The sequence below is a fragment of the Bombina bombina genome, chromosome 1, assembly GCF_027579735.1.
Source record: "Bombina bombina isolate aBomBom1 chromosome 1, aBomBom1.pri, whole genome shotgun sequence".
Classification (NCBI taxonomy): domain Eukaryota; kingdom Metazoa; phylum Chordata; class Amphibia; order Anura; family Bombinatoridae; genus Bombina; species Bombina bombina.
In genome coordinates this window covers 944,315,520-944,342,150 of record NC_069499.1, presented here as the reverse complement: position 1 = coordinate 944,342,150, position 26,631 = coordinate 944,315,520, and the positions used below count along the sequence as shown (strand labels likewise).

The 26,631-nt window shown below is 37.7% G+C and overlaps 1 long non-coding RNA gene across 1 annotated transcript in view; it reads right to left on the bottom strand.

Annotated features, from left to right (window-relative positions):
• Nucleotides 1-26,631, bottom strand: part of LOC128649998 (uncharacterized) — a 161,146-nt gene that overhangs the window by 2,674 nt on the left and 131,841 nt on the right. The window contains exons 2-3 of the long non-coding RNA XR_008400713.1: nt 23,743-23,785; nt 392-428 (exon numbers count right to left, since the gene is read on the bottom strand). This is a non-coding gene — a long non-coding RNA (uncharacterized LOC128649998). The remainder of the gene's footprint in view (nt 1-391; nt 429-23,742; nt 23,786-26,631) is intronic.

Genomic DNA, 26,631 nt, shown 5'->3' with positions numbered 1-26,631 from the left:
TCGTAATATCAGCGCTATGGAAGTCCCATAGAAAAAAGACTTTACGAAGTTTACGTAAGTCGTTTTGCGGTAAGGCCAAAGAAGTGTGCGGTGCCCCTAAACCTTCAAGACTCGGGCGTAAAAAAAGCAGCGTTAGGACACTGCTTTTTTACCTTAACGCACAACTCATAATCTAGCCGTATATACACCAAACAAGTTGTCATCACTATATGTGGAAGAAAAACATCCCTAAAAGTCAACTATTACCAATTCGCAAAAACTGTAGTAATAAAGAAGATTTTGAAACACAGGTAAAATCTGTGTGGATCTGGATTTGCATAGATCGTTTTGTGTTAAACTTTCACAACAGTAAATGCGGCTCCAAAAAGAGCAGAATCGCACAAGTGGTCACCTTTTTCTGCATTCAGATCCTAAGGAAGGATCCACTCCTAGTAAAAAATAAACAAATATTTGTGGGTTCATTATAAAATCCTGCAAATACAAACAATTTTACATTCAAATAAATTCAAAGGTTTAAAAAGTGCTATCATGAAAAATGCATCTTATGCTATTTCTGCTGCTTGATGCTGTAATCGAATTTACATTTGAACTTTTTTCATTAAACAAATTACTTTTTAGTACAGCTTAGTGTTAGTCTTTCACAATTAACCTTACCCAACCCATCCTTCACCACAATTAACCATATCCATCTCTGCCACTGCAACCCTAACACAAGCAGGCAGAAGGACAGGCAGGTCGGCAGGGCACCCAAGGAAGCAACACATGAGCTGTGGGACATTGTGGTACAGCTTGAAAAAAATATTAAAGTAAAAATATTTTTTACCCTTCACTTCTGTTTTACATCCAAGCCCTTCCCTAAACCCTCAAACACCCCCAACTTTCCACCTTCCAACTTTGTCCTGTTTCTAAAGCACCCCCCCTTCTTTCCTCCACTATTCTCTCAAAAAAACGCAAATATTATATTAAATTTAAATGATTAATATAATATTTGATAATACTATAGTATTAATAATATATTATGCTTTATGGCAAGACAGCAGTAGCATGCAAGGCACATGTGAATGGAAAGTCAGAACCAGGTATATTATAACTAAGTTTGTTCCTTTAATGGGGTTAGTATTAGCGGATACAGGAATCAATAAACTCAGAGGGACATTTGCTGGATCGTAATTGGAGAATTGGCTGATACTGGAATCAATCAACTCAGATTGGCATTTGCTGGATTGTTATTGGATGAGTGGCTTTCCTGCCTAAAGCAAAGAACTAACAAATCAAATGACTAAATAAAGGGATATGAAACACAAACATTTTCTTTTGTGATTAAGACAGAGCATACAATTTTAAAAAAATGGTTTCCAATGTACATCCTTTGTTCCCTTAATATTCTTTATTGAACAGATGCATAGGCATTAGGGATAGTTTAATGTTTTCGAAACAAATTTTAACCACATTTATTTGTTTAAAATGTTGCATGTTTATGCAACATTCTAACATTTGTTTAATATAATGGTATTTCTAATGCCTTCTTTAAATGTAATATACTATTCAGATTTTTCTAATAATTCAATCCAAATTTTTCAATATTTGAATTTGAAAAATTTGAATCAATATATTTGTTATATTAGTTCTTATGCTTTTTAAAAAAGTATTGAAATGATGCAATTTTCGAAATAGAAACATTCCAATTCATATATTTGTATCTGTATCAATTCACTAAATTCCCTACCACATGAACTTTTGAACTTCCGAATAGTATTTGTTAAATCGAATGTTACATTAGAAATTTTGAATGTGGATATTTAATCTAATTCTGAACATTTGAAAATGAAAGTAACATTCAAAAACTGGAAATAACATTTAGTTTTAAATAGAAATAATTTAGTTAATTATAGGAATTTTTAGTTAGATTTATTGTAATCATATTTAAGTTAGGGGGTGTTAGGGTTAGACGTAGGTTTAGGGGTTAATACATTTAGTATAGTGGCGGTGACATTGGGGGCGGCAGATTAGGGGTTAATAAGTGTAGGTAGGTTGCGGCGACATTGGGGGCGGCAGATTAGAGGTTAAAATTTTTCTTTTAATGTTTTGCGATGCGGGAGGGCCTCGGTTTAGGGGTTAACAGGTAGTTTATGGGTGTTAGTGGGTGTTAGTGTACTTTTTAGCACTTTAGTTATGAGTTTTATGTTACGGCATTGTAGTGTAAAACTCTTAACTACTGACTTCTAAATGCGTTCGGACTCTTGACGGTGTGTAACGCTCACTTTTTGGCCTCCCAGGACAGACTCGTAATACCGGCGCTATGGAAGTCCCATAGAAAAAAAGACTTTATGAAGTTTACTTAAGTCGTTTTGCAGTAAGGCCAAAGAAGTGTGCGGTGCCCCTAAACCTGCAAGACTCGTAACACCAGCGGGTATGCTTTGTTAAAGGAGCAGCAATGCACTAGTGGGAGCTAGCTGAACCAATCAGATGAGCCAATAACAGCAGGCATATGTTTGCAGCCACCAATCAGCAGCTAGCTCCCACTAGTGCATTGCTGATCCTGAGCCTACCTAGTTATTCTTTTCAACAAATGATAGAAAAAGAACAAAGCAAAATAGAAGTAAATTGTAAAGTTGTTTAAAATTGTATGCTCTATCTCAAACATGAAAGAAACATTTTCAGTTTCATGTTCCTATAATTTATGCAATTTATTGTACAACTTGCCTAATTGCCACAAAGCCTTAGGTCCTAGCTGTGTAAACAATAGTAATATTAACTTTCACTCAACTATAAAAGAATGCATAGCTACAGATGAAACTTGAAAAATTAGAATATTGTGCAAAAGTTTGTTTATTTCCCTAATGCAACTTAAAACTAATATGAGACTTATTACATGCAAAGCAAGATAGTTCAAGCTATGATTTGTCATAATTGTGATGATTATGGCTTACATCTCATGAAAACCCCAAATCCACAATCTCAGAAAATTAGAATATTGTGAAAAGGTGCAATAATCTAGGCTCAAACTCTAATCAGCTAATTAAGCCATAACACCTGCAAAGGGTTCCTGAGCCTTTAAATGGTCTCTCAGTCTGGTTCAGTAGGAATCACAGTCATGGGAAAGACTGCTGACCTGACAGTTGTGCAGAAAACCATCATTGACACCCTCCATAAGGAGGGAAAGCCTCAATAGGTAATTGCAAAAGAAGTTGGATGTTCCCAAAGTGCTGTATCAAAGCAAATTAATAGAAAGTTATGTGGAAGGGAAAAGTGTGGAAGAAAAAGGTGCACAAGCAGCAGGGATGAACGCAGCCTGGAGAGGATTGTCAGGAAAAGGCCATTCAAAAGTGTTGGGGACTTTCACAAGAGCCACCACACACAGACGGATCCTGGACATGGGCTTCAAATGTCGTATTCCTCTTGTCAAGCTACTCCTGAACAACAAACAACGTCAGAAGCATCTTACCTCGGCTAAAGAAAAACAGACCTGGTCTGTTGCTCAGTGGTCCAAATTCCTCTTTTCTGATTAGATCAAATTTTGCATCTCATTTGGAAACCAAGGACCCAGAGTATGGAGGAAGAATGGAGAGGCACACACTGCAAGATGCTTGAAGTCCAGTGTGAAGTTTCCACAGTCTGTGTTGATATGGGGAGCCATGCCATCTGCTGGTGTTGGCCCACCATGCTTCATTAAGTCCAGGATCAACGCAACCGTCTACCAGGAGATATTGGAGCATTTCATGCTTCCTTCAGCAGACGAGCTCTATGGGGATGCTGACTTCATTTTCCAGCAGGACTTGGCACCTGCCCACACTGCCAAAAGCACCAAAACCTGGTTCAATGACCGTGGGATTACTGTGCTTGATTGGCCAGCAAACTCGCCTGACCTGAACCCTATAGAGATTCTATGGGGCATTGCCAAGGGAAAAATGAGAGACATAAGACGAACAATGCAGAAGACCTGAAGGCCACTATTGTAGCATCCTGATCTTCCATAACATCTCAGCAGGGCCACAGGCTGATAGCTTCCATGCCACTCCTCATTGAGGCAGTAATTGCTGCAAAAGGGGCCCAAACCAAGTACTGAGTACATACAGTATGCATGCTTATACTTTTCAGAGGTCCGATATTGTTCTATGTACAATCCTGTTTTATTAATTGCATGTAATATTCTAATTTTCTGAGATTGTGGATTTGGGATTTTCATGAGCTGTAAATCATAATCATCACAATTATGACAAATCACGGCTTGAACTATCTTGCTTTTCATGTAATGAGTCTATCTCATATATTAGTTTCACCTTTTAAGTTGCATTAGTGAAATAAATGAACTTTTGCACCATATTCTAATTTTTTGAGCTTCACCTGTATTAGAGGGATAACCTAGGTATAAGAGTACGTTCAGTGGTGGTAAAGCCTAGAATGTTTGGAGACAGAATGCCCAGATGGTGGTTGGATATTAGTACTCATTTTAAAGGAGCTGATTCTATTTTGTATATTGAGAATTGCTAAGAGTAAGCTGAAAGGTATGTGAGTCAATGCTTGGGGGAGATGACAGATCGCACTTTATAGAAGATGAAGTGGATTTATGCACAGCCCTGGTTGGAGGGCGATTGGAGAATGGCATGTGCATGATTGAGGGCCAATAATTTAGCTGCTGTAGCAAACTCAATTTTGTTGAAAACAGCTTCACAGTTTGAAATATGTTATTGCTTTTCTCAGCTTTTGTATTGGCTACAATTGCTCAGTATTGCCTGATCCTGCATTGCCGTGTTGGAAGAAGCACCAGAATGCTGGAGATTTGCAACAGGAGTAAATGCTATCACAGGTGCTAACGGATGGGAATGAACAAATTATAAATGACTATGTGCAAGGAAAAAAGGAGAAATGAAGACCAAATGGAAGGATATTGAGAAGTGAGAGAGGATGCACTGAGAGAATTTGTCTGTGTGTATATGTGTGTGTGTGTGTGTGTGTTTGGTTGTGAACGTGTGCATATGTGCCTCAGCCTGTGTGTATGTGTGTGCATGTATGAGCCTTTGTGCATATGTATATGCCTGTGTGTATGTGTCTTTGTGCATATGTGAGTGTATGTATGTGTGTGTTTATGTATGTGATCATGTGTGTGTGTATGTGCATGTGTGTGTATGTTCCTGTGTGTATATGTACCTGTGTGTGGGTGTATGTGTCTCTGTGCATATCTGAATGTTTGTGTGTATGTACTTTTGTGCATATGTGTGTGTTCAAGCCTGTGTGTATATGTATGTGTATATGTATGTTTGTATGTGTGTGGTGTATGTGCCTTTGTGGGTGTGTGTATCTGTGTGTAGGTGTGTGTGTTTGTCTGTGCATGTGTGTGTGTGTGTATATGTGTATGTATGTATGTGTGCTTGTGTGTGTATATATGTGTGTGTATGTATATGTGTGGGCCTTTATGCATTTGTGCATATGTGTGTGTACGTGCCTGTGTGTATATTATTATTATCGGTTATTTGTAGAGCACCAACAGATTCCGCAGCGCTAATGTATGTGTCTGGGTGTATGTGTCTTTGTGGGTGTGTGTATGTGCTTGTGTGTAGTAGGCATGTGTGTTTGTATGTGCCTGTGTGTTTGTGTATGTGCGTGTGTGTATATGGTGCCTGTGTGAATATATGTGTGTGTGTGTGTGTGTATGTATGTGTGCGTATATGAGTGTGTATGTCTGTGTGTATGGTGCACATGCAGAATCTAGGGGAGGATGTTTTTAGACATGGTTTAAGAACAAGAATATTTAGTATTTATTAAAGGGACTCTCAAGTCAAAATTAAACTTTCATTAGTCAGATAGAACAGGCAATTTTAATCAACTTTCCAATTTACTTCGATTAACTAAATGTGCGCAATCTTTTTATACTTAATTTTTTTGAGTCACTAGCTCCTACTGAGCATGTGCAAGAATTCACAGAATATACATATATGCATTTGTGATTGGCTGATGGCTGCCACATGGTACAGGGAGAGTGGAAATAGACATAATTTTTAAAATTGTCAGAAAAAAATCTACTACTCATTTGAAGTTTGAAGATGAAGAACTGGTAGGTTTACTGTACATGCCGTTTTAGGTGCTGTAAAGATTACAGAAACTCTCTGGTCTATCATTATTGTTTGCTCTCTAATGATTCACTAATGACACCTTTCAGATTTGCAAGTAGTTCCCATATTTGCATTCAAAGATTTTCTTAATATGTATATTGCTACACTCATCTAAGGTTTTATTTACATCCTCCGAGAAGAGGATTTAGTTGATTTGGTCTAATCTTTTTGCCCTAAAGCCATTCTAACTCTATCTGGTCAGGCCTTTCTAGTAATGGTGTTAGCACTGTCAATCAGTCCTGCTCAACGGGAGATCTATATTAAATAAATTAATTTTAGAAATACATCACTGTGTTCCTTAACTTAATTATATATATTATAGAAATTAATAAAATAGTATTCAAATTAAGTGCACAATGTATCTGTATGTCTATTCATCTATGTGTATCAGTCTGTATTTCTGTGTATCTACCTGCTTGTATCACTATTTGTTTTGACTTCTGGTAATGCAATCTACAACTTCTATATGAACTGTTTTAAATGCATTTATTTTTTCCCAAAGAAATTGTTTATCTAAGCAGTGATGCTTTTTCAAAACAGACACAAATAAATGTATTTAATAGTTTATTCTTTAATTAAATACATTGTGCTACGTATAAACCCCACTCAGATTGCTATTTTTAATCTTTTCTGATTTATCATCATGGATTAACAACCCAGTGCCATACATTTGTGTATACATAACAGTATTTCATAAGAAGTTGATTACATATAGATGAACTGCAAGTTTAAATGACATTTATCCACACATTACACAACTTTGTACCACACTACAGGGGCCGATTTATCAATGTCTGGCGGACATGATACGCTACATCGCTGAATGCCGACAGCATACGCTGTCGGCATTAAACATTGCACAAGCGTTCTGGTGAACTGCTTGTGCAATACCCCCCCTCAGATTCGCGGCCAATTGGCCGCTAGCAGGCGGTGTCAATTAACCCGATCGTGTGCGATCGAGCGGATTGATGTCCGCAGCCTCAGAGGCAACGGACGAGTTAAGGAGCAGCGGTCTTAAGACCACTGTTTCTTAACGGCTGTTTCCAGGGAGCCTGAAGGCTTGCGCGGAAACAGGGCGATTAGGGGCCATTCGGCCCATGTTAAATCAGCCCCTACATCTAGACAGTAGCGCAAGCTGGCTTTGCTAAATAATTATTTTTCTAATACTTTGCGGCTTAGTTAGGAGTCTGAAATTCAGCACAATACTATTAAAAAATAAGCAAAACTATACATTGTTACAGAACACTCCCCAATATGTGCTGTATAAAGGGATCATCTACAAAACATTTATGCAAAGAAAAATCTAGTGTGCAATGTTACTAAGCATTACAATTGGCCGAGGGAGGAGCCCAACCTAGCCAACCATAATGCCCTGCATAAACATCACCCTTTAAAGAAAAAAAAAAAGTTGATTCATTCATGTAATAAAAACATTACTCTAAAGGCCAGAAAGGCTTTCTAAAGTTCAAATGTAACCTATTCAATAACAAGTTAGCAATGTCCTTGTCATTTTCCTTCTCTCTTGTGTAGCCAATAAGTATGTTGGCTTGACTTTTGTTCTTGGCCAATCCTGACCTCATACATTTTTATGTTGCTGCTGACTTGTAGCAATAACACTAGCTACTCCTTTATTTAAGGTTAAGCTGTTGTCTAGTTGCTTCTCTTCAGGCCTGAAGAAGTTCCCCATAAGAAATAGAAAAATGCATTTTAATTAACAAATGAGTACAGAACAACCCCTAACGAATATCAGATAAAACAAAAGATTTTATTTAGGGACAAATAAATAATCCAAAAAATGTTTTTGCCTGTCGACATGTATAGTTTGATAATGTTGTGAATGCATTAACACCTTCTTTGCTACAATTGTTTTAATAGCACAACTCCACCCACCCCTTTCCTTATTTGGAGGAGCCAATCTGGACATGGTATTGGGGTAGACACAAAACGACAGTCATTATGTTATAAAAAGCATCATTGTTTTGTACTTAGAAGCTCTACTGAAGCCAATTAGATAGAGATATGTGCAGTGTTAGTTATGTGAAGCCCGCTATGTGCCTAGTCCAGTTGTAAGTATTGGAAAACCCTTAAAGGGACAGTGAGCATTCTTATTAATGTTACATGTAACTATTAACATTAACACGTTAATGTGACATTAACATAGCGGTACATGTAGGAAATAAAGCAAATTAAAGATTTCACCCCCTTAACCCCTTAATGACCGCAGCACTTTTCCATTTTCTGTCCGTTTGGGACCAAGGCTATTTTTACATTTCTGCGGTGTTTGTGTTTAGCTGTATTTTTCCTCTTACTCATTTACTGTACCCACACATATTATATACCGTTTTTCTCGCCATTAAATGGACTTTCAAAAGATACCATTATTTTCATCATATCTTATAATTTACTATACAAAACATTATAAAATATGAAGAAAAAATGGAAAAAAACACACTTTTTCTAACTTTGACCCCCAAAATCTGTTACACATCTACAACCACCAAAAAACACCCATGCTAAATAGTTTCTAAATTTTGTCCTGAGTTTAGAAATACCCAATGTTTACATCTTCTTTGCTTTTTTTGCAAGTTATAGGGCCATAAATACAAGTAGCACTTTGCTATTTCCAAACCACTTTTTTTCAAAATTAGCGCTAGTTACATTGGGACACTAATATCTTTCAGGAATCCCTGAATATCCATTGACATGTATATATTTTTTTTCAAAGACATCCCAAAGTATTGATCTAGGCCGATTTTGGTATATTTCATGCCACTATTTCACCGCCAAATGCGATCAAATAAAAAAAATTGTTCACTTTTTCACAAATTTTTTCACAAACTTTAGGTTTCTCACTGAAATTATTTACAAACAACTTATGCAATTATAGAATAAATGGTTGTAAATGCTTCTCTTGGATCCCCTTTGTTCAGAAATAGCAGACATATATGGCTTTGGCTTTGCTTTTTGGTAATTAGAAGGCTGCTAAATGCCACTGCGCACAATACGTGTATTATGCCCAGCATTGAAGGGGTTAATTAGGGAGCATGTAGGGAGCTTCTAGGGTTAATTTTAGCTTTAGTGTAGTGTAGTAGACAACCCCAAGTATTGATCTAGGCCCATTTTGGTATATTTCATGCCACCATTTCACCGCCAAATGCGATCAAAGTAAAAAAAACGTTAATTTTTTCACAATTTTAGGTTTCTCACTGAAATTATTTACAAACAGCTTGTGCAATTATGGCACAAATGGTTGTAAATGCTTCTCTGGGATGCCCTTTGTTCAGAAATAGCAGACATATATGACTTTGGCGTTGCTTTATGGTAATTAGAAAGTCGCTAAATGCTGCTGCGCATCACACGTGTATTATGGCTAGCAGTGAAGGGGTTAATTAGGTAGTTTGTAGGGAGCTTACAGGGTTAATTTTAGCTTTAGTGTAGAGATCAGCCTCCCACCTGACACATCCCACCCCCTGATCCCTCCCAAACAGCTCCCTTCTCTCCCCCACCCCACAATTGTCCCCGCCATCTTAAGTACTGGCAGAAAGTCTGCCAGTACTAAAATAAAAAATAAAAAAATTTAAGAAAAAAAAAAAGCATATTTACATATGCTGTGTTTAGGATCCCCCCTTAACCCCCAACCTCCCTGATCCCCCCCAAAACAGCTCTCTAAGCCTCCCTCTCAGCCTTATTGGGGGCCATCTTGGGTACTGGCAGCTGTCTGCCAGTACCCAGTTTGAACAATCAAATGTTTATTTTTTATTTTTTTATTTTTTTTTTTCTGTAGTGTAGCTCAATCCCCCCCCCCCATGGACCAACCCCCACCACCTAAATCACACCTAAGGTTTTTTTTATAGATTTAAATTTTGTCCCACTTTTATTGTTTTGGGACACATTTTTTCCGTAGTGTAGCGGTTCCCACCCGCTCCCTCCCCGTGCACGCGCCCGCCCCCGCCCCCTCGTGCAGGTGCGTGCGCCCGCCCCCGCCCCCGGACTTACCCGCCCACGATCCCGCCCCCCTCCACATGACCAGGGCCATCGATGGCCGCCACCCACCTCCCACACCGGCTCCCACCCACCAACGACACCGGCCATCGATGTCCGGTGCAGAGAGGGCCACAGAGTGGCTCTCTCTGCATCGGATGGCCGTAAAAGGTTATTGCAGGATGCCTCCATATCGAGGCATCACTGCAATAACCGGAAAGCAGCTGGAAGCGAGCAGGATCGCTTCCAGCTGCTTTCCACACCGAGGACGTGCAGGGTACGTCCTCAGGCGCTAACTGCCTTTTTTCTGAGGATGTACCCTGCACGTCCTCGGTCGTTAAGGGGTTAAAATGTACTTACCTTACCTTCCTCGCCGACCTCTTCTGCTCCGCTGTTATTTTCAAAAGTGCATCACAGTCACCCTGTCTAATCACAACACGGCCAATTAGGCCATTGAACTAAATGTAATGTTTTCCCACACTGAGTAAAGCAGACAGCATCTTTACAAAGCACGGAAGCGCTCTGCATTTAGTTCAATGGCACAATTTTGCTCGCTGTGATTAGACAGCGCACCATGATTCACTTTTAAAAAGAAACAGAGAAGCAGAAGAGGATGGTAAGGTAAATAAAAAAAGGCAAAATAAATAATTGAAGTATATTGCAAAGTTGTTTTACTACACATAAATAATCATTTTATATTAAAATCTCAAATTGTTTACTATCTTTTTAAATGCTGATATTTTCTAAACTCTATGCAGATACACAAAGGTTTTAATGTCCCTTAAACATCGGTATAGTCTGTTATATAATCGTGTTTGAATCATTATAGTATTTGATCAAGGGAAAAATACAATGTCCCCAGAAATGTTAGGAAAGATTATAATCCCCCCCCCCCTCCCAAAATAAAATAAACGTCCTGTTAAAATGTTTCCCTTTCTAAGAAAAGTCCATTTGCTGAAAATGTTTATTTTCTTACACTCACAAGAGGTTGTATTTCAAGGCCGTGTTTGTATTGTTATGCGTTCAGTACATCTCTTGGCAAAAGCGCTTAACGTTGTTTGCTCTTTGCTTTTCTGCGTTGATGAAGGAAATTTTTTATATGGACTAAATAAGCAAATTTGTTTTTAAATGGTCCTCAAAAAAACACAGGCATGTTGCAGCACATTTTCCCATTGGTCCTGCCTAAGTGCTTTTTTTTATTTCTTTCTATTTTTTTTCTAGTGATTTAATGATGTATGTGTATAGTTTAGTAAACTGGGTTCTCATGATTCTATGGAAACATTTTTTATTATAACATGAATATTTCTTGGTAACTGTGTTTAGCCACACAGAAAGCATTTCCAACCCTGAGCAGGACACAGCCTATGATTGGTGGTTTTTGCATATGACATTCCTGATTGGCTCATAGGGGAAGAAACAATGAATTGCGGCTTATGGGAGAGACTAAACAATGCGTTTATGCCATTTTCAGGTTTAAAAATAGTTGAACAATAAACAGAAATAGTGGAGCATATAGTAAAAATTAAAAATAATCACTTTATTAATGCAATGTGAAAATGAGAGAAGCTAACAGGTCCTGATGCATTTGGGTGTTTGGGCTCGATAACCTCCCCTATTACAATCCAATATAAACTCATACAAATCAGATAATTTGTGGGAAAAAAAATCCACTTCCACAATGACGTCATGAAGATATACAACATAACACTATTGTATAAACTTAAAGGGACATGTATTAATCCATCATGTGATGCAGCATATTTGTAAAATGCTGGCAAGAAACTATCACATGATGTCTATGTAAAAGCTGAAGATATTTTACCTCAAAATGTCTTCAGTTTACCAGAGTATATTTTTATCTACAGCTACTCTTTTTTCTGTCACCTGCATAGCGAAAAAAACAAAAAAACAACAACAACCAATCAGCATAATCAGTGCTGAGTTTACACTTTGCTTTACTGTGATATCACAAGCTTTCACACAATTTCATAGTAAACGTCCTTATACTGATGAGAGAAATAACATGACTGTGCCTGCACATGCCAGATGCACACTTCCTTGCAAGTCCTGAGACTAGCATCCTGAATGGCTGTTTAAAGTCCCTTTACAATGGGATGTGGCTACTGAGGAAGTTTTGAGGTAAAGTATCTTCCTTTTTAGATAGAGATGTTCAAGTGATATTTTCTAGTAAGATGATTGTTTTTTTTACAGATCACTTTTAAAGGGACAGTCTTGTCGAAATTAAACTTTCCAATTTACTTTTAAAATCAAATTTGCTTTGTTCTCTTGATATTCTTTGTTGAAAGCTAAACCAAGGTAGGTTCATATTCAAATTTCTAAGCTCTTGAAGGCAGCCTCTTATTTCAGTGCATTTTGAAAGTTTTTCCCAGTTAGCGCAAGTACATGTAGGCCACATAAATAAGCACTGTTTGGCTAAAATGCATGTCTGTCAATAGCACTGAGATAAGGGGGCAGTCTGCAGAGGTTTAAATACAGGGTAATCACAGAGGTAAAATGTATATTAATATAACTATGTTGGTTATGCAAAACTGGGGAATTTATACTATAATCACGTTTGTAACGCGTCCATCAGTGTCGCCAGTTGCACATGCTTCCTCAAAGGAATGTTGGCAACCGCCTGCACAAAACAATGAAAAAACACGTAACCGCCCACAAGAAATATAAAAAACCTAACCGCCCGCATGAAGTATAACAAAAAAAACTTACCTCCTGCACAAAGTATTAACAAACACAGAAACCGCCAACATTGCAAAATAATAAAGTAATTAACCCCTTATCCGCAAATAACATAATTAAAATATGAACCCCTAAACCAACCCCCACATCGCAATAAACCTAATTAACCTATTAACCCCTAAACCGCCAAACCCACATCACAATAAACCTAATATACATATTAACTCCTAAACCGCCAACCCCCCACAACACAATAACTAATTTCATTACTAAGCCCCCTAAACTAACATCCCCTAAATTAACCCCAATACTAAGTTACACTTAAAAAAAACCTAACATTAAATTACAAAAAAAATAATCTAAAATTACAAAAAAAATTAAACTCTAAAATTAAAGAAAAAAATAAGCAAAATTATCAAAAAATTTTTTAAAAAATGAAACCTAATCCCTATAAAAATAAAAATGCCCCTCCAAAATAAAAACACCCCATAATCTAAACTAAACTACCAATAGCCCTTAAAAGGGCTTTTTTAAGGCATTGCCCTAAATTAAACAGCGTTTAGCTCTTTTACTGCGCTTAAAAGGCCAATCAGCTTTGTTACAGTCCATTAAATCCCTAATCTTAAAAAAAAAAATCCTAAAACTAAGCCCCAAATAGGTTCACCGTTCCTGAAGTCCGGAGGAGAAGGTCTTCTTCCAGGCGCTTCCATCATCTTCTATCTTCATCCGGAGTGAAGGCGGCATGGAGCTGAGGTATGGAGCTGGCTTCCCTGATGCATGGATCCTCAGCGGCGGTCCTCAGTGGCAGTCTTCAGCGGCAGCGGTCCTCAGCGGCATGGAGGCTCCTCTTCATGAGATTGTTCGTCGCACACTAAAGATTGAATGTAAGTTACCCCATATTTATTGGGGTATCTTTTATTCATATTGGCTGATTTGAACAGCCAATAGGATTTCTGTAGCTCTAATTCTATTGGCTGATTTCAAAATTTCAGCTAATAGGAATGCAAGTTACCCAAAATTGAATGTGGTACCTTGCATTCAATTTTCAGTGTACGCCGGAGATCGGATGAAGAGGAGCCTCCACGCCACTAAGGATCGACGCCGCTGAGGACCGCCACTGAGGACTGCCGCATCGGGGAAGACTGCTCCGCGCCTCTGCTCCGCGCCTCTGCTCCGCGCCGCCTTTGCTTCGGAGGAAGATAGAAGATGATGGAGCCGTCTGGAAGAAGACCTTCACTGCCGGACTTCAGGAACGGTGAGTACCTATTTGGGGTTTAGTCTTAGTTTTTTTTAATTTTTTTAATTTTTTTTATTTTTAAGATTAGGGATTTAATGGGCTGTAAAAAAGCTGATTGCCCCTTTAAGCACAGTAAAAGAGCTGAATGCCCATACAAATGCTCCTTTAGCGGCAATGGATAGCTAAGGTTTTTTGAGTGTTAGGTTTTTTATTTTGGGGGGGTTGGTTGGGTAGGGTGGTTATTGTTAGGGGGTAATTGGTATTTTTTTTAAAATAAAAGAGCTGTTTAACATAGGACAATGCCCTACAAAATGCACTTTTAAGGGCTATTGGTAGTTTAGTATTAGATTAGTGAACTACATGTGCAATGCTGCACTCTGCAGATTTGCGGCCAATTAGAAGGGGTTGTCAATCAGACCGATCGTATGAGATGGGGTGGAATGATGTCCGCAGCCTCAGAGCAGGCGGGCCAGTTATGGAGCAGCGGTCTTTAGACCGCTGCTTCATAACTGCTGTTTCCGGCGAGCCTGAAGGCTCACGCGGAAACAGGGGCATCAAGCTCCATTCGGAACTTGATAATTCGGCCCCATAGTGTCCATAGTTCTTGAATAACTCCTGGTCTTATATACATTCTACATCTAATTTAGTAAAGTTATTTATTATAAATGTTACAGTTACAGTAGATACTTTTGTTAAAGAAAGAAACAATGGAAACCAAGAAAACAAAACAAATTTGGTAATAGAAAGTTGTTTAAAATTGTATGTTCTATCTGAATCATGAAATAACTTTTTTTATTTTATATTCCAAGACTTCACCACATTGATAATGACATAAACAAAAGAAATTGTGAAAAATTTTGAGAAATTGGTGGTACCTTAATCAGACCTCAGTTGAAAAACATGGTCCTGACAGCCACATGCCCTTTATATGTGACAGTCACATGATTATTTATCTCACATTAAATCCATAATTCTGAAGCCCCTGTCAATTGTTTGCAAAAATCAGCCCTGAGACTAGACAAAGTATATTCATTGGTCATATAAGACCACAAATAAGACCAAACTTATTTTTATTTTTTTACATTACTTTTACTGGGCAGCCAATTGAAATACTGGACTGTTTGGCTAAATTTTGGATAGCTGGCAACTCTCCACATTCTATGGGGCCTATTTAACAAAGGTCTGTCGGACCTGATCCGACAGTGCGGATCATGTCTGACAGACCTTGCTGAACATGGAGAGCAATACGCTCTCCGTATTCAGCATTGCACCAGCAGCTCTTGTGAACTGCTATTTCAATGCCTCCCCCTGCAGATTTGCGGCCAATCGGCCGCTAGCAGGGGGTGTCAATCAACCCGATCATATTCAATCGGGTTGAATTGCGCCAAAGTCTGTCCGCCTGCTCAGAGCAGACGGACAGGTTATGGAGCAGCAGTCTTTAGACCGCCGCTTCATAACTGGTGTTTCTGGCGAGCCTGCTGGCGATCCAGAAACACGGGTTATCAAGCTCCGTATGGAGCTTGATAGATAGGCCCCAATATCTTTAGCAACTGATAATACACCAAATTGGTTACCTGACTATTTATGGTGAGCAGCATTTGGTTTACTTGTGTATTTGGTGAAAGTGATCTTTGATCTTAGTAGCATCTCCTTGGTTACTCTGTATTTATAGGGACATTTAATATGTTTTTATTTATGCATCAGAAATTATTCACTGCATTTCAAATGATCTACAAATAACATAATTTAAAAAAAAGCAAAATATGCATTGTTTTGCTGCCCAATGACACACATATTGAAAAGTCTCTGGAATGCTGTTTATCTTACCTGTTTTGATGCAGCCAATTAGGGAGAGGTATAAACAAGCTCCTGCACTAAACAACCAATCACTGTGCACCATGTAAGAGTGTCAGCTTTTTACAATAACAGAAAACACTCCAGCCACTCTCGGGGGGAGGGAAAACACTAAAATATTAGGAGTCAACCCATTGTGTCATTGTGCGTTTATATGAAGTCAAATCGCTGATCGTTACAGAGAGTGACACTGTATCACTCTCTGTAATGATCTTCTGTTGGTGCCAAGTAAGAGCAGAGGGAGAAAAGGAGAGAGATGAGCGGGCAGTGCAAGAGGGGGGTGAGGGGTGAGTTTCCCTACGCTACGGAAAATGGTTTTAAATGGAGAAGGGGGAGGAGTCCCTAAACTATGGAAAAATATCACAATTATCAAGTGCAATACAAGATCTATAAAAAAAAACGTACCTTTAATAATGAAGGATACTGCCAGCCATTGTTACTCCTCTGCCGTATTCACACTCAGTATTTCAAATTGGTGGTGCTTTGACTTCTAAGGGATTAAAGCTGGTACGTTGGAGAATTTGACCATACACTTTTACCACAGAGACAGACAAAGTGGAGTACAGCTTTAATTTGGCAAGTTTTCTGATTGATTTGTATTTTTCTCTCGAGAAAGCCAGAGAAAGATTTGAACAATAAAACAAACATTTTTAAATTACAACCTGTGAGTATTTTCCATATAGTGGTTTGGTTATTTTTGACTGTACTCCACCATGTCTGTCCCTTGCTTTACTGAGGTGCTCTAACCAGTGGAACACAGACGAGAGTGTATGGTGAAATTCTGCAACGTACCAGCTTTAATCCCTTTGAAGTGAAAGTGCTGCCTATTCAAAATACTGAGTACAGAAAAATATCAACTGGAGCGGGAAGGGGGACCCTACACTACAGAAAAAGGTGATCTTAAAATGGGAGGGGTCCCTACACTACAAAATATATATATTATAAATATAAAATAAAAAAGAATCATTTGTTGCTGATAACAAACATGGTGGTAAAAATATAGTTTTCATAGGTAATATAGGGCATATAGCTTGATGCCCCGTGTTTCAGAAACAGAAGTTATGAAGCAGCGGTCTAAAGACCACGGACAGAAATCGCTAGAAATCAACCCAATTGAATACAATCGGGTTGATTGACACCCCCCGCTAGTGGCATTGGCTCTCAGCATTTATCGATGTGCAGCGGACATGATGCTCTATATCGGATCATGTCCACTCGCACAACCATAAATATGCCCCAAAGGCTCAATTTCTGTTTTCTGAAAGAGTTAAATCACACAAAACTCATCCAAAATAAATAATGACTTTTCATTGCAAAGTTTTCTTTAATAATGCATAATTAAACATTGTGGGCCAGATTACAAGTGGCACAATATATATTTTTTTCCGCATTACAAGTTAAAAGTAGATTGTTTACAAACAAGCAAAACCCAGTTTGAGCTAACATCAGAACTTCCGATATAGCGACCGCGTTAACACTTATCGTTTGTATGCTAGCCCGACACTACTTAAGACCTACAGAGCTAAATCCAAAGTTTTCTCAGGGACAGTTACCAGGACAATAAAGTCCAGGAACAAAAAGCTAAATCCCAGGATTGACCCAGGAGTTTCAGGACTGGCAACAATGAGTTCATTCTCTAGGGAAATACAAATGATTACTCATGTTTTTATTCCTTTTTCTACATTACGTAGGCATAAATGATCATAGAAAAAAATATTGACTAACAGGCAGATCAGTCACTAAATCTACAGAGAGTGATTGCTCTACAATATGTTGAGTTTCTCCAAATACTACAACATGTCCATAAATATCCCCAAGGTACAATGTTAAAACTATACACCAGTAATGTTTGTCTCATTCAGCTGTTTTACATAATTTGACTGCAATGTGGCAAATTACACCTCTAAATATCAACCAGAAAATGTTAATATCATGGTAATGTGAACTTCTAAGAAAAGAGATTGTGTAATGTTTATCTAATATGATTGCAATGGATTCAGTTCACTTTTTTGGCATCCTGCTTAAAAGAGAACTAGGTAATTTTATCCTTTAAATTTCAGTTTCAAAAATTGTAACTTGGATTGCTCCCAAATGTGATGATCGGAAACACACCTAGGAAATCCTTGTGGCATCTATTTTCCTGCCCTGATCTAACCAATCACTGTGTAGAATATTGCACAGTCCGTTGCATTTTACAGTATTTAAGTAAGATGAAGGCCCTGCAGCCACTTTGGGAGTAGAAAAAGTACACTTTCAGATGTATTGTACAACAACAAAATGCAAAATAAACCATTACAGTATATTGCAAATATATTAATTTCCCTTAATTATACATTTTATGGAGAATAATATTTTGAGTCCAATGTCCCTTTATATCCAAACATTGTTGTAATTTATTTAAAACATTGATTTAGGGCTATATTTTGAGTGGAGCGCAATATTGCGCTTACACGATTGCAATATTTGTGCTCCACTCAGTAATACAAGCGCACGTAAATGTGCACTGGTATTACAAGTGTGGTGCAATGCAAACGCTCTTCCATGTTTATATGTGTATATACAAATATTAACACATAAATATATATGTATATAAGTATATATATATATATATATATATATATATATATATATATATATATATATATATATATAGTGAAAACACAGTCATCCATTCACCTCCATATAAAGGCATTTTAAGTGCCATTTTTTTATCAAACACCCCACATCCCTTCACTTTAACCCCTTATAACTGCTTTGTGCAGATTTTATTATTTTTTTAAATAAAAATGCTCATATTAATATATTATTATTATGAAGTATTGTCCACTTTATTTTGTGGGCATTAGGGGCAACTTTTTATCTTTAACCAGAGGTCTGTCCTCTGGTTAAGTGGTCTTAGCGCAAAGTGAAACCACAAGCTAGTGGTAGCATTAACCAGACACTTGTAAATTTACGGGAGCACGTTAAGATAGCGCTCCACTCCTAATCTAGCCCATGGGGAAGTGATTGTGTAACTAGAGTATTTGTTTAAAAAGTCTTTATAAAATTAGTGGTTAATAATATTATTAATGGATTTTGTTTTTGGACATTCACTATGGGAAGTGTCTAAATGTGTTTCCAATTTAAAAAATATATCTTTTTCTAGAGCAGGGGTCGCCAACCTTTCAGACCTCATGTACTACTAAACTCACAATTTTGAATCCCGTGGACCACTAACATGATTTTTTTTAAAAAAAGGTACAAACCTGTAAAATGTGTGTGTGTGTGTATATATATATATATATATATATATATATATATATATACACATACACACATACTGTACATAACTAGTATAACCATAGCTAAGTTTACATTATGTATATATATATATATATATATATATATATATATACACATACACACATACTGTACATAACTAGTATAACCATAGCTAAGTTTACATTATGTATATATATATATATATATATATATATATATATATATATATACACATACACACATACTGTACATAACTAGTATAACCATAGCTAAGTTTACATTATGTATATATATATATATATATATATATATATATATATACACATACACACATACTGTACATAACTAGTATAACCATAGCTAAGTTTACATTATGTATGTATATATATATATATATATATATATATATATATATATATATACACATACACACATACTGTACATAACTAGTATAACCATAGCTAAGTTTACATTATGTATATATATATATATATATATATATATATATATATATATATATATATATATATATATATATATACACATACACACATACTGTACATAACTAGTATAACCATAGCTAAGTTTACATTATGTATATATATATATATATATATATATATATATATATATATACACATACACACATACTGTACATAACTAGTATAACCATAGCTAAGTTTACATTATGTGTATATATATATATATATATATATATATATATACACATACAAACATACTGTACATAACTAGTATAACCATAGCTAAGTTTACATTATGTATATATATATATATATATATATATATATATATATACACATACATACATACTGTAAATAACTAGTATAACAATAGCTAAGTTTACATTATGTATGTATATATATATATATATATATATATATATATATATATACACATACATACATACTGTACATAACTAGTATAACAATAGCTAAGTTTACATTATGTATATATATATATAGGCTTACCAGAAATCCCACTTTTACTGGGATTGTCCCGGTTTGGAGGCGCTGTCCCAGTGTCCCACCCATTTGTTCATTCTGTCCCAGTAGGGTTGCCACCTCCAGGTTTCAAATCATGTGTCCGGGTTTCAGCCCACCTGAAACCCAGACACATTATTCAAAATGACTGGACTGTGGCTCTCCAGCATAGTTGGATGCTGGTACTTTGTACTGCTTAGCTTAATGTTTGTGTCCTTCAAAGTTTACATTTAGTAATACAGGCTGAGTGAGCAGCATAGGGCTTTTTAAATTTTGTAGTACTACTTGGTTTATTTTTCTAAGAATTTAACACCCCCGACCCCTGGTGACATTGCCGGTAATACACCTTTAGGGGAATCATATGGGTATGACTAGGAAGTACAGACAGGCAGGATTTTTGGCCTGGATCTTGCTTTACTGCATGCAGGATAGCATTTTGGCTATAATCTTCCTGCATTATGGTATAGAGTAGCCTCTTAAAGAGCTTTAGCAGGTACGTGCAGGACCGTCTTTAACACAGGGCAAAAGGGGCAGCTGCCCTGGGCCCAGTCTTTGTTGAGGGGCCCTATAGTCCTAAAAAAAAAAAAATTTTTTTTTTTTTTTAAGTTCATGCCAGACTGCTGATGTCATGTAACATGGGGGACACACACAGTCAGTCCTAATATTGTCACAGTCAAACGTTCTCTGCTTATATTTATTTGTGAGAAAAGGTGCCAGACCGTGCCAATGTCATGTGACATTCCAAGCTAGTGCCATGTGCTGTTTTAGATGTGCACTGTGCAGCACTGGATGCTAAGCCCTAAGTAGACATCCAGTCAATCCCACTGCATCAGAAAAGGTCCTGCTGGGGTTACCACTGTTACCAGGTAACTGCTCTGGTGGTGGGGATTGTTTCTGGGTAGGGCTTACTATAGGCGCATGCAGCCGAAAGCTGGAGTGTCAGGCACGTGAGGATTTGAGCATCTGTGCAGCTGCACACACTGCTCTCTTCAGTCTTGAGGCTGTGTGACTCATCTGTATCCATGCAGCCTTGGGCAGACAACATGCAGTCTGCTGGTCCCCTTATCCCTGCTCTTTCTGTTGTGGCTCTAAGGTCAACTAACTGAAGTTTGTTAGGAAAACAGTGCTTTGTAGAAAGGTGTCAGTGGGAAGAATAAGTGAGTGTACACATGCCCCTCCCCCATGCAGCATTGTCTAGTGCAGGATGAGAGGGAACTTGTTCCTAGCAAAGTAGTGACATGTGCTGCTGTGGCTGATGTATAGTGTCATGCTGATACTTCACACATTAAGGTAAGGTTTATTTTTATAGTTTTTATTTCTCTCTGTTTCAGATTTTACAGCTTCCCATAGTAGTTCTACTGTTCCAGTCAGTAAACTTATATCTGTATGCACCTCTATGCTTCCGCCTCAGTCTTTACCTTGCTTTGCTCCTGTTGGCTGCTCTAAATCTCTTTAACCAGCTAACCTCACACCAGAATCACATTCAAAAGCATATTAAATTAATCCAAAGTGGAGGAATTTATATATTTATTTACTTATTAGTACTGCTTAGGTCCAGTTTCACATATTGCAATTTTTTTTTAATGATTAGCCCAGCAGTGGATGATCCACTGCTGGGCTAATAATTAAAAAAAAAAAAAAAAATTGATTTAGTTGTTTTTTGGGATGTTGGGGTGGAGAGCGAAATTGCTTGGGAGGGGGGGCCCAAGAAAATGTTTGCCCGGGGTCCAGTCAATATTAAAGACGGCCCTGGGTACGTGTTTCTTTTTTACTTTCATTCAATATTGTATTTATGCCTTATCAGTATTTGGCTCTGTTCCTTAATTAGACACATAAAACACATATTACACTGCAGATATTAAATTGTGAAATTGATAATTATGAAAGTGATAATTATGCTTGATGTTTGGCATTATTTAGCATCTGAGATTTAGATTAAAGACTTATTTTCTATGACAATGTAATGGTGCCTTTTTCACTAGGGGGTGGTGTTATGGTCTATTTAAACTGTGTGATTCACTTGTTTGACTGAGGAAGGGTAGAGTATCCACGAAACATTACACACACAAAAGCTTCTACTTTAAAAGGACTGGTAATTGCCACGCCCCCTTGACCACGCTCCTGACCACACCCCCACTGGCACCGCACCAGGTGGTCCCAGTTTCACCTCTAAAAATTATGGTAAGCCTATATATATATATATATATATATATATACACATACACACATACTGTACATAACTAATATAACCATAGCTAAGTTTACATTATGTATATATATATATATATATATATATATATATATATATATATATATATATATATATATATACACAAATATACACACATTAAGAATTATTTTTTGGAATTAACTAATTGAATGACAGAACTGAGAGAATACTTCCAAATGACAGATGAGGGGTGAGTGCCAACTTTTAAGCTGGAAACAGAGAGGCAGAAAGTGGAAAAAAATATGTTTAAAAAGACCACAAGACTTCCAAGTTACCTCCCCAGTTAGGAAATATTCAAAACTACTTATGATCCTGGACAGACATTGGAGTCATAAATTAAGTTTATATCAGAAAGCTCTCAATATGGATGTGAGCTAACCACGACTGATGTTACTCGCAATTACAATAATACTGGTGGGATATGGCTGATCTGCTGGATGGCAATTACTGGAATTCAGGTGGAATGGCTTTGTGCGCGGGAAAATGATTAGAATGAAAAATATTAAATATTTAATTAAAAAAAAAAGAAGATGGAGTGGAGGAAGACAAACAGTGATGTAAGTCCATCTGAAGGAATTAGGAAAACTACTACAAAGAGACAGGTAACGGGAAGAAAATAAATTAAATATGAGAGAAATTTTTTAAGAATTTCTTTTTTTATATAATTTAATTCCACTATTTCAAGCCAAGACTATACCAACCTCTGCTGGCTTTAGAATGGAATAATCTTCCTCTGAACAGTGCGCCGGGCAGGAGGAGTTAAAAATACAATCTAGCTCTGCAAGTTGCGCAGTACTACGCAATGTGCGTAGCAGGGCCGGACTGGGACCAAAAAGAGGCCCGGGCATTTTAGGGCAAAGAAGCCCACTTTCCCCCCCCTCCGCTCACCATTTAATAAATATACATATAAACACAATCAGTAAAGATGTCCTCATAGTCCAACCCCCTGTGTGCTTGCATACAAAAATAGGAAAGAAGGTAGAAAGTACTCTCGGGATTTTTTGATGTTTTGGGGATCAAAAATTACCCCTTCTTCTGAATATATATATATATATATATACACAGTATATATACATACATGTATGTTTATTTCCATCTATAGAAATATATTATAATAAAGGTTAAAAATTACCTATCTATTTCTGCCTCTCACTCTGGCTATTTCATGGGACTATGATTATTTCAGCAAGTTTCATAGTTACACAATGTCCCCTTAAAAGCTCAACCTTCGGTAACACCTTTGATCACATAAACACACACACACACACACATACACATATATATATATATATATATCACAACTGAGCAGTCATTGTATCCTTGTGGTTGCCAGTAACATGTACATAGTGGTGGTTTAACCACCTGACTTACCAGGAGCACAAACATAGAAATTCTTTATCACTCCCATAGTTGCCTGTAATTCATAAAAGAAAATGTAGTGTTACTTCTTTTTTGGCATATTTGTAATGAACAGAGGTATATGGGGCCCTTTACATTTAGCTGGCATTTAGTATTCAGCATATAAAACAGTTTGAGTTTCAGGGCTGCATTAGCACATTAATTATTCAAGTGGTGTAAAAAGGCACATGATTACCATTATGATGTGGGGTTATGATTGACTGTTTTTTACTTGCTCACCTAGATTGTGCTTAATTACTGCAGGTTCCTTAGATCAGGCTGGACATATGCACTAGATATTCCCACACCTCAAGGAAGCTTACTGGGGCACATCACGCTCTTTACTTGCAATATTTGCTAAGAGTGGAGTGGAACTGACCAGCATGGAGGCACCTGGGGAGCTGATTGCTCCTATGCTGCAGGTTTTGCTGTACAGCTATTGGCTGAGGATCCTATTTTGTGGAGGCCAGAGCATAGGGCACCTTACATCAGGATGGTGAGATTAGAAATCACTTGGAGGCTATATCACCTTACATCAGGATGGTGAGATTAGAAATTACTTGGAGGCTATATCACCTTACATCGGGATGGTGAGATTAGAAATCACTTGGAGGCTATATCACCTTACATCGGGATGGTGAGATTAGAAATCACTTGGAGGCTATATCACCTTACAACAGGATGGTGAGATTAGAAATTACTTGGAGGCTATATCACCTTACATCGGGATGGTGAGATTAGAAATCACTTGGAGGCTATATCACCTTACATCGGGATGGTGAGATTAGAAATCACTTGGAGGCTATATCACCTTACATCAGGATGGTGAGATTAGAAATTACTTGGAGGCTATATCACCTTACATCAGGATGGTGAGATTAGAAATTACTTGGAGGCTATATCACCTTACATCAGGATGGTGAGATTAGAAATTACTTGGAGGCTATATCACCTTACATCGGGATGGTGAGATTAGAAATCACTTGGAGGCTATATCACCTTATATCAGGACCAGCTGACTAGAAACTTTACTTTGGGAACAGGGTCTAGATCAGTGGAGGTTATGGGTCACAGAAAACTGGGGGTGCAAAACATTGACCAAAAATTTAAGTATCAAGTGTGCAGGTGGGACGTTAGCAACATCAGCCTACTACTTATTACTAGCTTTTCTGCCTCAGTTACCCCTCTGCTGGGCACAGAGCACTGGGCATGTAAATAAGGCAGCTGTTATTGAATGGCACCACTATTGGTTAAGATATTCATGTGTCTAGAGAGTGTTTTTTTTTTTCTTTGCCAGAAAACAAATCTCTTTTGGGTTGTTTGATAATGAAGTTTATTGTGAGCATACAACACTGTCCGGTCACTGATGGATTCCTCATACTAAGCAAACTGCCGGGTTATGTGGTAGTTTGACACACACTGCACCTATTTCTGTAAATTATTGCTGTGTCAGAGCCCAGTAAGGGTTACTCAGAATTTATCATAAATTGAAAAGCAGAGAATGTTGCTCCAGTTTACAGATGATGCACAGTGGAGAGCAGTGTGTGAATAAAGCACAGAAAGTCACTTTAGCAATAAAATAAACATTTTGTGAGACTATAAACTAAGCATAAGTGACTTTCTGTGCTTTATTCACACACTGCTCACTTCTGTGTATCATCTGTAAACTGGGGCAACATTCTCTGCTTTTCAATCTATGATAAATTATGAGTAACCCTTACTGGGCTCTGACTCAGCAATAAGCAGCAGAGGAAACTGTACATAGGCGGACGGCTAGTAAATGAATGTATAATATAGTATGTATGTATTATTTTCAACAACCAACTCCAAAGAAAAGGTCCACTCTCTCTGAGACCAGACCTCACCTACCTGCCCTGGCATCGCACTCGGAGTTGCAGCTCTCCTCACACTGGCAGTCTGGAACCGCACTACTCGCTGTCTATCCCACGGCCTCACGGAATGCAATGGAGATGGATGGCGCCTCAGCCTATGGACTGGAGGACCCATCCGGCCCGGCGGCAGCATCTTTCCGGCCTCCAACCACTGACACATGTGACACACAGGCAGCATTACTATTCTGTCTAACAGCCGTGCGCTCAGACCTGTCAGTAGCAAAAATTAACCCCCGGAAGCAGTGCGCCTGTGTGGCCGATCTGAATGGGGAATGTTTGTATATGGCCCTACTAGTGTAGTACCGTACGGCATGACCAAAGTTGAGGATTTTGAATCAGGGATGGAATTTGATGCTGCAGTGCTGCATAAATTAGTAGTATACAGATAATAAAGTTTAAACATTAAGTTAACATTTATTAAATATTTAAAAAAAATAATAATTCAGTTTTCAACAATAAAAAAATGAGGTCGCAGTGGGCATGGCTAAACTACCTCGTGGCCTACCGGGCATATGCCCGGTATGCCCGATGTCCAGCCCGGGCCTGGTGCGTAGGGAGATTGTAATTTAACTCCTCCTCCATCGGTTTTCACTGATGTCCAGCAAGGCACTGTAGGGAGTTGCGGCACAACATGGGTGACACCATCAGAGGAGATTAATTCCTGCGTAATGGTGTCAAGAACCACCAACATCTTCTCGTGGGCCACCAGTGGTCCATGGACCACTGGTTGGCGAGCGCTGTTCTAGAGGATGGCAGATCAATTAGAACAAATTCCTTATATTTAAAATTAAATGTTTTCCAGGTACAAATGCAAGTGAATCTTTAAAAGGACATGAAACTCAAGATTGTTCTTTTTGCAATTCAGAAAGAGCAAACAATAAAATAAAAAAATCTAATTTCCTTTGTTCTCATTATATTCTTTGTTCAAGAGATATATTGTGCTCATTTCTGGAGCAATATATGACAGGAA